We start from the raw sequence: 14,496 nt of genomic DNA on the forward strand, positions 1-14,496 counted from the left end.
ATCAACGTGATGAGCTGGGTTGATTAAGCCATGTTCGTCTGTCTTTCTGTTTGTATACGAACTTGTCCCTCAGTTTCGAGATATTGATCTGAAATTTTCTAAGAAGCTGATAATTTCCTTGAAGGGTTAATATTGGACGACTACATAGCTTCCATATAATGTGAATGTTCGAAATGTAGTGCTTGTATGGAAAGCCTTTTCATTTTATCAATTTAAGAGTTATCTTCAAGCAATTGGACATGAATTATTGCCCTAGGCAACGGTGCAATCTCCGTAGAAATTGTTCAGATCGGGTCTGTAAAGCATAACGTATAGTTGCCATACAAACTGACCGATAAAAATTCATGTAAGGAATTTTTGTATATGTGAATGGTATTTTAGTTTCTGTGCAGCCGTAGTTAACGTTTTTTTTGTTTTGTTTTTTGTTCGGTAAGCATCTTAATCGCGATGCATTTAACACGTAACTCATTCGTTTGAAAATTGGTGCATAATTGCTTAGCTTGTCTATCACTGCATCAACACACACCTTGTACGTATGCACGTATTATAATTACTTTTATTTTCTAGTAAGATCAATCTTCTCCGCGCAGTCGGTTCGATTATAAGCACAAAGTCGATTGTTAGATGCTTTAAGATCAACATGCAAATTAAATTGATGCAATGAAGTTGGCAAAACTCAACGGGAAAAGCAATTCTGCATACCTTTGGGGGGTTTCTAGAACATACTTATTTTTCAAAATTTTTTCAATTGCTATTTATTGAGAAAAAGTGAAGCTTCTCTGTTATGTGATTTGCATATGTCTTACTAAACTATTTTCAATTGTATTTTGAGGCTTTTCTCTAAACAAAACTAGAATAAACATAAATATTGTTGTGTATACTAGTACCACAATGTCGACAATATTTACGAATAGGCACATAAATATATATTTACTTGACTTGAGGCATTATTCAAGCACTTTCTTGCCTACGTGTGTAATTATGCTTGTAGTTGTATATGTAAATAGGCAGCTTCAGTTTTGACTAAACACAAGAGTAATGAATTTTCTGAAGCCATCACTCATTTATTTCGTGTGTATTGACACAATTCTTATTGGATTTTACAATTAGCATTCCAGCGCAAATACCCGTAGATACTAACTAGCTTTAGCTTTAGCGCAGCGAATTCGATTTAATTGGCAAATGATTTGTATGAGTACAAGTCGAAAAATTCTGGAAGCCTTTATTATTGTGGAAAATTGTATGAGCTGCGAAGTGCAAACAGAAAGTACGAAAATGATAAACAAACGGCAAAAGAAAACAAACAACAATATGCGCAAAAATTATAGAGCAGATACACTGATACATTCACACATATGTATATCGAGGCGTTCACATAAAAAGCGTACATGAACTCTTTAGCCGCACTTCAGGCAGTAATTATGACAGCAATGATGAGATTTCTTCAAAAGATATTGAGTTTTGAAGGTCGCCATTTGGCAATATAAAGGCAAGCAATTTTAAATAAATATTTCAATAACAGCGCAATTTTCAATACAATAAATACATCTACAATGTACAAATACCATACATACAAGTGTGTAGAAATACATATTTATAAAAAGCTGACAGCTGAACATTGCGCTTGGTTTGGCATGAGTTTTTGGTTCATATAATGAAAATCGAGTGGAAGACTTTTCTGCTTCAAATATGACAACCGAATAAGCTCTACATGCAATCTGTCGAAAATTTATTATTATTAGCGAAATCTTGGGGATTAATTAATCATACGCCCTGTTGGCTAAAAAGTCTTATGCCACCTATTGGAATGAAACAATATTTGAATTATACATATTTCCACTGAAATTCGGTCAGAAAGTCTTGCAGCGCTGGAAAGAGACATTCACAGTAAACCATGAGCTGTGGTAATAACTTATATACCTTTGTGATTTTTAGAGAGATGTGTTTGCATTGTTATGTGTGAAATAAAGTTTCACTTTGTTAAAAAAAACACAATTTTATTGTAAGGGAATGGTTAAAAATTAATTATTCGAAGTATTGCCTATCCATAGTCCCAACTTTTCTCATCTTTCTGGCAAAGTTCAAATACTATAATATTAAAATTGTGATATTATCTAAGAATCAACCCATTTTTCAATGTCATCATTTAAGTGGAATTGCTTCTGAACCAGATCATGAGCCATCGAAATGATAACCGGGCGGCGCCATATCTCGACAACTTGGCGGGTTAGGTACGACTTCCAATTTTAGCGTTTCCATAGGTTTTAACCGGTTTTCATGCAGTATATACACTTTTTACTGGTGTGGTGAGGTCATAAGGAACCCAAGTTCCTTGTTTCTGAATTATTTCCAGTGCATATCGTCGCATTGAAATGAGTTATCGACCATTGAAATTGGCATTGCCAATGCTCAAGCAAGCTCTTCTTGCTTAAATACAGGTATTTTTGCACCCTTCTGCGACATTTAGCGGTCTTCTAGAGGGCCCGTGGGGCTTTCAGCGGCATCATCAATCACACGCCTAGCACCACTAGGGGCGTGGTAATCGCCCAAACAGCAGTTTGTAGTTTTGAGTTTGCATTCTAACTTCCTTTTTCTAGCTAAGCAGGTATGGAGGCGGGGGTATGGAATCAAGTAGATCACCCGGAGGATACTCTGGGTTGTCGTGATCACCATCAACCTCCCGCCTACCCCCAGAGCGCGGCAATCGTCTAGAATGTAACTGGTCGTTTTTTCGTAAAAATAGAAGCCATCCTTCATGCTGATGGCCATTAATCTCTAAATTCCCATCTTTGAAGCAACTTATTGGAACTTTTTGAAGTTTTCGATGTGCTTCAGCCGCCGATTTCTTCGACTGAAAGAAGAAATCAATACTTTCCGCAAAAATCGGAAAAAATCGGCCATATTTGCACAAGCAAAAGACACAAAAACAAAATCACTAATGCTTAAATTTAGTTTATTCTTTAAGTGTATAGATTGAGTTTATCACGTCTTGGATATAATAAAATCGTTCACCGCTAGCTGCTGGAGCCATCTAGAAAATCTCTCCAAGCGGAGAGGTCTTACAGTTTTAAACTTTTTTCTTTTTATCAGACAGAAAATCTCTTTTCTCGCTCCCAACTACTTGAAATAATATCTTGATTCAGAGATTTTATAGGAAATTTAATGCTAAATGGACTCTTATTTAAAAAAATATTATTTTTATTTTTGTAACATGCTGAAGGACCTTAAAAAGTCATGAAATAAATATCAGCGTGAGAGCTGCCATTCAAATCGAAATTCCGATTGAAATTAAGCTTACTATATTTTTATTCGTTTTTATGCTAAAAAAAATGCGACGCAGCCGTAGCTAGGTTTTATTCCTTCTTTCGTGAAATATTTAAGAATTTATTTTTTGATTCCTAAAAATACAATAAAAAATAAAATAAATAAATAATGCTTAAAAAGTATCTAAACAAAGCGCTGCCGATTGTAGAGCGCACGCATGCCGCCACACAAACGAAAGAAAAACGCGCTACTAGAGCCATGCCTAGAAATATGCAATAATTTTGTAAATATGGCACGTGCCGCCTAAAAGCACACCACAAGAAACACTTCAAGACAGCTAAGGAGTGAGTTGCGCGCAATTGAGCGCAAAAATTATGGGTTTCTCCCACGAGTTCAGTCATAATTTGCGACGAAAAATATAAATAAATGAGAACAAGCAATGAGTGAGTTGATAAAATGCTTAGATGGAGCTTAACACGTCGACGCCACAAACACTCACACCAAAACAATAGAACAGTAAATGAGCTGAGTGTGCGCTGTGAGTGAGTGAAAATGAGCCTCCGCGAATATAAGCGGTTGAGTGTGTGTGCAGCGGTAATTATGCCTAGGCACGAGACTTTCGCACCGACTGACAACACGCTTAAGAGATAATGTGCACTTGGCTTGGCTGCCGTCGGTTGCGTGAATGACTGTCAATTAAATATTTCATTTATTTTATACTTTTCGCTTTAGTTTGTTTGCTCATGTCCGCTATAAAAGGAGCTGGGCGACGAAAATTTGAATTTATTGAGCCGCATTGCGGTAGGCAAATATTAGAGCGCCGCACAATCAACAATGCGTGGCCAAGCTCAGTGACATTGACCGCGTCTGTCTACCGAAACAGACACTGTGCCAGTTCAAGTGTCATTTGCGACGCCATCAATCAAATGTGCGGACTTGCTGGGGTTTATAGCACACTACAGCACACATAAATTAACATTGACATGCTGCTGGCTAATTTTAGACTTGTGAGCGCTTACACGCCCATATTTTATATATTTACAAAGTGCATATTTTATTCTTGCTTCTATAATATCTATGCTTGATGGAAAAGCTTAGCGCTTGTGATTTTGCCTTCCGCGCTTTACATTTGTTCTTGACTCGCAGCCGCTGGAAAGCTTTACATGTTAATTGCTTGGAATGTGCCGCACAAGTGACTAACAATAGGTGACTAGCAGTGACACGGTGACGTGTGTGTCTTGACAGCGCTGTCACTCGTGCTGCCAAAACCCGAAAGCTATTATCAATTGACTATCTTCCGCTTTCGCGTGTTTATGGCGCATGTGTCTGTGAAGTATGTGTATATGCTTAAGTATCTGCTTGTGTGTTTGCAAATAAGAATTCAGCTTTAGAGTGCAAAGATTATCTGGCATGTTGGCAAACGTGAGCGGATCACGCGATGTGACGCGGACGTAATTGCTGTCAGCTTGCCGGGGTTGGGCTCACAAGCGGAGGCGGAGTATATGTTTTTTAATTAAGGACATGATCGTAAATTTTTTTGCAATTTGATTTCTGGAATTTTAATTTCTTTTATCACCATAAACTTCCGTTTATACTTCAATCGATGTGGCGTTTTGTGCCACAGTTATGCAATTTAAATGGTGTCAGTCAACAATTGATGGACTGCAGGACGAGACAACTTCTTACACTTTTGATTGAAGTTCGTGAGCTTTTTGGTTAATAAAATGTAGATACGGCTTATTTAGTATAGGATAGACTTATTCACTAGATGAGAGTTTTCATTATTCATTCATAAAATTTAGTCTTGCAAGGACGACTTATGGTTAATTGTGTCTACCCCTCTGTCACAACGACTCTGATTGATATATTCCTGTATACTCTTGAGTGCTATTGAGGCGACATGATCCCTATTCGGATTCTCCCATGGGAGAATAGCAAGTGATGTTTCATAATTTAGGGAATACATTTGTGGAGTCGGTACCACCTTCCTTCCTCAAACATACAATATTTCAGATTGGATCAGAAGGCAAACCCTGAAGCATTGTATATTTGGCTGCTTGATTGATTACTAGGTAAAGCGATGTGAGTTCTAGCAGATCTCCAGTGTGGCTGTCGGGTACATATGTACGTACACCAGATGAGCAGTTGCAGGCAAGTCTGTTAGTTTCGATAGTTGAAGTCCCACCGAAGTCTGCTATCCTTTCGAAACCAAGTTACCGCTCCATACGTAATAATCGGTCTCACGATCATGGTGTACATTTATCTTATAATCCTTGACTTACTGCCCAAGGATTTCCCGGAAAGTCGATTACACAATAGGCGTGCTTTTGTGGTTTCGACTACGGGTAGATCTACATGCTACCTCCACATAAGAATAGAATACAGAGGATTACGCTCGTAAGTTTTGGGATGAAGGAAGTGAGACTAATTACCCTTACGGATTTCGCCAGTGAATAGTTCTTGCTTCCTAATTTCGGTATGAAGATTACCTTTGCGGTATACTATGGTTGAGGAATATACGCCAACGTCTGTATCTTATCTGCCGTACAAGGTGGAGCAATAAAACTTGCTTACCCTGTTGCAGCCTACTGAAAATATGCCTTTTGCACCCGGAGACTTACATATATTTCGCGAAGAAGCCATAGCCCATTTGATTAAGTTTTCAGTAAAAGGTTGCCTTACGACTACCCTTAAGCAAGCAGAAATGCGATCGGATCTTTGAATAGTCAAGTGTCTTGTGTATAATTTTACGACAAATGAGAATATAAACTTCTCTATCGCTAATAACAATTTTCCGTTTTTGGTGGTAGGAGTAAATAAACAATTGGCGATGTTCTACAACTCTGTGTATTCAACAATATGTCAAATAAATGCCTAAAATGTTTTATATTGGAACATTGAGAGCTCTGGAAGACATCCAGTTCACACCAATTGAAGGCTATCCATTCACAGACTCACCAACCTCCGCACATGCTCTGAAGTCTGGTTATTCTACTTGAGCCAGTTCTTGAAGGTGAGATCTTATAAGGGTATGCCTTATGATGACCTCAACAATGTGGCTTGACCTCTTTTATCTCTTTGTATTACTTAAATCCCGTTAATAAAAAAGTAGAGGATTTTTCGACTGGCCCTCATCAAGACCACCCCAAAGTTTTTTGGGGTGTTTCTCTATAGTTTATTGCTTCAAACAACCTTTAAAAAAGCTGATTGGTCTGTCGCAACTTAGAATAATTTCATTCCAGGCGACAGAGCGGGCCAAATTGTTATGCTTTTCGTTTTTTTCTACTCCTATATGATTCTGCACCCAGAAGATTTATTAACGAACTTTCACTGAAAGTCTTATTATTGCCTCCATACACAGGGATACTTTTCTACGGAGAGGCTTGATTGGCGCTTTGCTAACCACTAGAAGGTTTATAGACTTGCTGATTAGAACGAAACAGCAATTGGCCCTTACTGTTATGCCAACAATTTCGGCCTGAAAGACTAATCTGTAGTATATTAGTGTAAAGCTAATTTTCATGGGTAAATTCATAGGGTTCGACCCAATTTACGAATGTACTTCCAATGTAACTTTAAAAGTCGTTCATCTAAATGCCAATGAATCACTTCAAATTTCTTTATGTTCGGTATAATAATTGCATATATTTTGAACTTACAAAAATTTATTATGAAAATATATACTATTGTGCACAAAAATATTCCCCTAGGTGCCACATAATTTTCGGTTTTACCTCGAAGTCATTATTTCACATTTTCAATAAACAAGTCTACTTCAGCAGGCACCACGTTGCATCATGCAATCGAAATGCATACAAGTTTATAAGATTCTCCACATCTCCTCGGTGAGTGGCTTCCCGCTAAAGTGTAGTTCAAGTGCATCACAAATATAAATAAATAACTGTACACAACTAATTTATTTGTTTAAAAAGAGTAATTTGAATTACAAGCGCTATCTTTGTAATTACGTACGTACTATACTTAGCATTGAGCAAAAAAGTTTATTAACCCTCGCAGAGAAGGAACATACACACACCCATAAAAGTAGTGCATTCCCAGGGCCGTCAGCGATAAGCGCTTCAGAGCAGATGGCTCCGCAATGAGTGACGTGCTTTATGGCTCAATATTTATTTATGTAATATTTCTATTTTCATTGACTGTTTTATTAGTAGCTAATTCGTTTAATTTTTGTTATTACATTTTAATTTGGCAACGCATGTGAGCCGTATTTATAATTTATTAAAGAGAGTTTTTCTCTTTTTAATTTTCCTATATGGTATGCTCTTTACGCAGTCACACGCGAGACATTGCTCACCGTTGCCGTTCATTCATTATTCAAATTCTTGTCAGTCTGCCAAAACACGACCGAAATGCCACGTGAATTGGCAACCCCTGCCGTGAATGTGTTGATCTTTCTGCTTACTCTGCGGAAGACGTATTTTTAGTTGAATTTTTATTTTAGAACAAACAGCTACGCAGTCGGGGCAACCTATTTTTGAGAGTTCAGATGCCGGCTCTCAAAAAAGCTAAAGTCTAAGTGGCCTTTTAAATCATAGAACACAACTAAATTGATAGCATTGTTTATACTACATATACATGAGAAACACTGTGGTTGAAGTCTTGTAGTAGCTTGAAACATTTTGAGGAATATGTTTGATCACTTTAAGTATATTTATAGACTAGTACTGTTATCTTTTTCTGAAGTGTTGCATTAATGTTAAGGCGGCGTTTAAAAAATTTGATAACAATGACAATATAGCTATATATAGTTATACGTAAGTACACGAATATATACTCTGAGTCTAATTCAATGGTTTATTCGATCAAAGTACTTTTTAATCCCAGAAAAATTTCCCAATCTATATTAGATTTATATAAACTACTTGAACAGTGAGAGTGTAGGTGAACGGAAAAGTACTAAAGTAGGTAATGCTCATACAGATTACTTATAGGTAAAGTAATAAATTGAAATTTTGTGTTGTGTTCCAATATGCGGCTTTCACCATATACTCTTCCAAACTCTAAAGTTATTGTGTTGAGTTTAGTTCAAAGCGCCGTCTACTTTCTCGATATTTTATTCCTTAGACAAAATTTCAGATACTGCGATACAAAATATAGCTTGTTTAAGAACTGAAACCGCTCGACCTTCCCAAGCGACATCGCTTCGTTCTATGTGCTCTTCAAAAGTTCCAAGAAGATCCGACGATATGAATAAAAGTAAAATTGTCGCATTTGGGATGAAGAGCATCCTGAAGAGATTCAAGAGCTACCATTTTATTTAGAAAAAAACAACGTTTTGGTGTGTTTTGTGGCCGGTGGAATCAAAGGTGCATATTTCTTCAAAAATTATACCTGTAAGATCGTAACCGTTGACAACCGACTGATGCCTGAAACTGAAGCTCACGATTTCGTCGACATTTGGTTTCAACAAGACGGCGCCACTTCCTACACATCGCATCAATCATTGGATTTATTTAGAGAACACTTCGGTGAGCAAATAATATCATGTTTTGGACTGGTGGATTGGCCACCAAGATCGTGTGATATCACACCGTTATACTTTTTCCTGTGGGGATATGTAAAGTTTAAAATCTTGGAGCAAAATATCACGCGTGTCATTCGCCAGTCACCAGTCAAAATTCTCGAACGAGTCATCGAAAATTGAATTCAACGGATGGCCCATGGATGGATGTAGCAACGGCCAACATTTGGAAGAGACAATCTTCAAAAAATAAATGCTAAAGAATATTCTTCGAATGATAGTAAACATTCCGAAATAAATTTTAACTTTCTGTGTTTTTTCTTTAAAAAAGTGGAGAACTTCGAAATGGATCACTTTTTACCTATGCAAAGTCCAACAGGAAACACTACATATTATCTTCTCCTAGTGATATCCCCACCATGTTATGCGTTTAAATCACCTTTCTTGACACTTCCTGCCACCTGCAATGATTAATATTTATCACTAATTTTTCCCAATTATCTTTTTTCATGCATTTTAGATTTCAATTTGTTTCCTCACCATTTAACAGCAACTCAGTGGAGCTCGCCAAGCTCATAACTTAATTAATGGTTAATAAATTACAAATTTGATGAATGATATTTTATTTCACGCGATTTGCTCGTGTGCTGTGCGTTTAAGCACAACAACAACAAAGCATAATTATTTACGTTTACCGTTGTTTTTTGAAGCAGAGCAACCAATTAGTGTTCGCACGTAAATATTCATAAATCGAGCTTTTTGTTGCTGTACAAACATTTTGGAAAATTAAAAAATAATGAAAAGACTCTTTTTTGCGGTTATGAATATTAAAGAACAGTGGAAATGATTAAAATTCCGAACATTTTTAAGAAGCCAAATTTTGGTTAGAAATTAAAAAAAAAATATTTATACATAATTATGTATGTACTATACATTACTTTTGCCACTTGACTGTACGTTAGACGGCGCGTGTAGTATTCAACAGCGCACAGCAAGCGCTAGAATATTTCGCGTAAATCAAAAAAATTCTGTTTTGAAAAGAAAAAGTAATTTAGTGTGGCAAGTTTGTACAGTTAAGTCGTACATGTTGCTTTTAGATAAATAAATTATGCAGCTGTTTCAGTGTCAATCAAATATTTAAGCCATTTACAGTTATGCGTACTTATTTTGTATTTTGAGGTGAAATATTGTCTAGAATGAAAGGCTAGGGAAGAAAGTGAAATATAGAAAGAAATTGTAGTATAAATGTGAAGAACGAATACAATATAATATGCAAGTAAAGAGTGAACCAAAAAGAATTTTTTACAGAGAGATGTTTTGAATTTAAAGAGACTTTTCTCTTAAACTATTTCAACTTTAATCTGGAATTAAGAACAATGACATGAGAATCTTATTATTATTAATTTTTCTTATATTTATAAAAATTTGAGCAATAAATAAATTTTTATGTTATCGGTGGCAAAAATTAAAAAAAAGTTCAGGTCCACATTTGCAATTATCAGACAATACACTCTTGTTCTTTGGCAAACAAAAACAAGCAGGATTTTGGACAAAAATCTAATTGATCTCTCTAACGAGCTCTCAATTGCTTACGAACAAATCATAACAAACAATTCGTGCATACTTATGTACAAAGCATATTGATCTCTGGGACGAGCTCTCAATTGCACAAAGCATAAGCACCTTCATACGCACATACAAACATACATATAAGTCCAAGTATTAGGGTGTACCTAAATACAAATATTCGGACATAAAATATTTTAATTAATAAAAAGTACGGGTTTTTAATTACAATTAACAATTCAAATAAATACAAAGCGATATTAATAAAAATACGTTTTGCTAATATTATCCGAAATAACAAACTCTTATTTACATAAAAGAGTATTTCGTTTTCTATACTTTATCGCTTCATATAGATACTATAAATCAGTTTACTCTGAGAAAAATTTTAATACACAATATAATAAAAATGGTTAATAACGGAAAAAATCATAATACACCTGCAGCAGCTATACGCTCAAAACAGGCTATTAAATTCATTTCAGAAAGTGACAGTTTAACAAGATACTGCACTAGATTTGCCTCTTCACCGATTCACGAAAACTCGGAATCGTTATTAGAAATAAAAAGCTACCACAAAATTTTAAATCATCGGCTTACGATATTTACGAAAACTGCTCAGACCAATATGAAGAAACGAAAGCTATGATCTCCGATCAATTAAAGCTAATAAAAGCAATTGCACCTACTCCCCATAGTAGAGTAGAGCTGCCACAAATGCAACAATATCAAGAGGCAAGTTCAGGCATCCACCTCGAGGTGCCCGCATGTGACACAGAAACCTTTTACGGAGGTTATGAAGAATGGCCGTCCTTCCGGGACATGTTCACGGCCGTGTACATAAACCATTCTCAATTATCAAATGCGCAAAAATTGTATCACCTCAGATACAAAACTAAAGGTCAAGCAGGCGAAATAGTCAAACAGTTCGCATTAAATGACGACAATTTCAATTTGGCTTGGGCAGCTCTAAAAGCTAGATATGAAAACGACAGAATACTGGTCGATAAGCAAGTAACGACTCTAATGAACTTGCCAAAAATCAAGAAAGGAACAAGTGTAGAATTCATCAAACTAGAATCCACTGTTTCAAATTGTTTGTCGATTCTATCGACACTAAATATTCCCACAGACAGCTGGGACCCAATTCTGGTAAACATTTGCACCGCCGCATTACCAGAAAAGTCGTTACTTCTATGGGAGCAATCGCTCTCATCACGAAAAAAGTGCCCAACGTGGCAACAAATGAAAGATTTTCTCACCACCCAATATGAAATTGCGGAAAGGTTAGAAGAAAAAATAATCAAAACTAAGAACACTAAACACGACCAAAATAGAAGCTTCAATAGACCCCAAGTTAGTAACAAAAACTATTTAAACAAAAACTTTCACAAAACGCAATCATTCACATCTGAACAACGAAAACATATGTCATGCGAACTATGCACAAGGGGGCATAAGCTTAAAACTTGCGAGAAGTTTAAAAAATTGAATGTCAATGAAAGGAACAACTTTGTCAGATCAAAAAGACTCTGTACAAACTGCTTGTCCCACTCACACAATCTTAATCATTGCAAAAGCAAATTTAATTGCTCATATTGTCACAAAAGACACAACTCAATGCTTCATTACAGCAGATTTCCCCTCTCATAATATAAAAGTGCTTATAAATCAAGAACCACGGATTTAATTACAAAAGTAAATCCCGAAAGCCAATTTACTAAAAATTGCCAAGAGACACCATGTTGCTCAAAGGCACAAAAAGTTCAAACGCTGCACAGCGAAACACAAAGTGGACTAGTTACCGAACTAGTTACAACCATCCCAACTCAAGTTGAGTACAATACAAAATAAATACCTTAATTCACAATTAAGGAAAGTTAAAACTATAAAGATCAGTATTGTGAGGCACTTCTCTAAAGCCACAACTACTCGATCAAAAATAGCCGGTACGTCGTACGACACCACTAGAGCCACAATTTTCTAATACTCCACAAATTGGTATTAAAAACAAAGTTAAAGTTACTTCTGACAGTCCCTATATTAAAAGAACATACAAATTTTCGGTCCCGCAGGATGGCTTTCGCCAGTAATGAAAAAACAAAAAATTCTGAACAAATCCTTCACCGGTGGCGGGCTACTAAATACCAAATTAGTGCATACGCACTTAAACACAATATATAATAAAATTGTCCCAAAGGGATAGAGAATCGACATTCTCATAAAATATTGCTTAATAAGTAGTTCCCTAAATTCTAAAATAGAATAAATAAAAAAAAAAATAATAACTAACAAAAGCAGAGATCACTCTTATCGTCCCTACATAAGCGCTCCTCATAAGGGGAGTTGGTGAGAATCTGTTGTAAAGCTTGAACATCCTACTTGAAAAATTATAATTCTAATGAAGCCGTTCGCAATTACCGGCCACTCTCGCAAGATCCCTCTATTGTCACAGCCCTAACTCCAGGGCTAAGGAGTACCCATTCTGGCCATATCTGAGCCAGGCGTGGAGTTACTACATTAGCCGAGAATAAATTAAATGCAAACAATTGCAGTTCATACAGAAAGGGCAAATAATAAATAATCCACTTAATAAAACGACAAAAAGAAAAAATCGCAAACACAAAAAGTTGTCAGTAAAATCTAATAAACCCGCAAAATAAATTGCTTCTCTTAAGCACCTACCCGCATATTAAAATGCACATTTAAATACATGGGTATGTTTCAAACCAAAATTCGTTCTCTACACACACGGACAAACATGAGTATTACAACTCCATCAAGAAATACTTCCGCGCTTCGGCTACTCCACCAGTAGTACGTCGAAATACATACCTATACGTATACTACTAGGCAAAATATTTGCCTAGGGGGCCCAGGATGTTTAAATGAGTTAAGCATCCACCCCCTCTACCCGGTATAACTGGCGCATCCTAATAAAAAAGCGCAATTCACCACAGAATGCTACTGCAACGCAAAACCAATAACTCACCACACCTATACCAACCCAACCAACAAAAGGAATGGACAACGGGGAAGCGGACACATTCGTGTACACACTGCGCCGCGTCGACACCTTCCTACTCACAATTCGATCTATACACAATCATCGCACATAAACAATTCGCTACCAAGTTTCGCATAGACACTGCCGCGTCGATCCCTAAAAAATCATCTTCGGCATTGGAATCTCGCCGCCCCGCTTGTTAGCATTTTTAAATAAAACTTATAAATATTATAATATTTAAATTTGTAATTTCGTTATGTTATATTATTAAAATAAAACAAAATTTATAATAAAATAAATTTTGTATCCTTTTCCTCCATGTGATTTAAATGAATTATTCTTCTAAAAACCTATCGTATTCTGGTTTTAGCTCGCCTTTTTTGAGTAGGTTTTTTTCCATACTTAAAAACTGTTGGATAGCAGAGGTACGAGAATGACCTAAGGCGAGTGTGTGGGGAAATTCTGGCTTTAGTGGTAGTCGTACGACGTACCGGCCATTATCTAATCGAGTAGTTGTGGATTTGTAAAAATCCTCACAATAACGATCTTCTGGGGTTGTGATTGATATGGGGGGAAGTTCTTCTAACTCCCAAAATTTCTTCAGTTGAGTATTGAGGTACTCGTTTGAGATTTCCTCAACTTGAGTTGTCATTGTTGTGACTGGTTCCGCAACTAGTCCGCTTAGGACCCATCCGAAAATGGTATTTTGCGCCAGAAGTGTTTTTGTAATTTTCTCAACACCTTCGAGAATAATTTGAGGTATGAGATCGCTGCCTAATAGAATATCTATTTGAGCGGGAGTGTTGCAGTTGGGGTCTGCTAAATTAAGGTGTGAAACCTTTTGCCAATGCTTGCTATTTATATGATAGCTTGGAAGCATGTTTGTTAGTTGCGGTAAGACAATAGCTTCTGCTTGAATGCGCTTATCCGCTTGGGGGGAAATAAGGGTAATGGGACAGATTTTGTTTGAGTTTTGTACTACTCTTCCGCCCATTCCCGTAATTTCAAAACGAGCTAGTTTTGTTGGCAGTTGTAGCCTACTTTGTGCCCTTGACGCTATAAAAGATCGTTGAGATAGCGGGTCTATTAGGCTCTAAGTTTAAGCAAGTTCTCCCTCGATTGCTCGATAGGAGACCAACCACTGCTGTGGGTAATAATACACTGCTTTGGTTTTCGC

The 14,496-nt window shown here is 36.6% G+C and overlaps 1 protein-coding gene across 2 annotated transcripts in view; it reads right to left on the minus strand.

Moving 5' to 3' along the window:
- LOC120767599 (cGMP-dependent protein kinase, isozyme 1) overlaps positions 1–14,496 on the minus strand; it is a 55,829-nt gene that overhangs the window by 16,881 nt on the left and 24,452 nt on the right. The gene's annotated exons all lie outside the window — the stretch shown is intronic.

Source organism: Bactrocera tryoni, chromosome 2, assembly GCF_016617805.1.
Source record: "Bactrocera tryoni isolate S06 chromosome 2, CSIRO_BtryS06_freeze2, whole genome shotgun sequence".
NCBI classification, from domain to species: Eukaryota; Metazoa; Arthropoda; class Insecta; order Diptera; family Tephritidae; genus Bactrocera; species Bactrocera tryoni.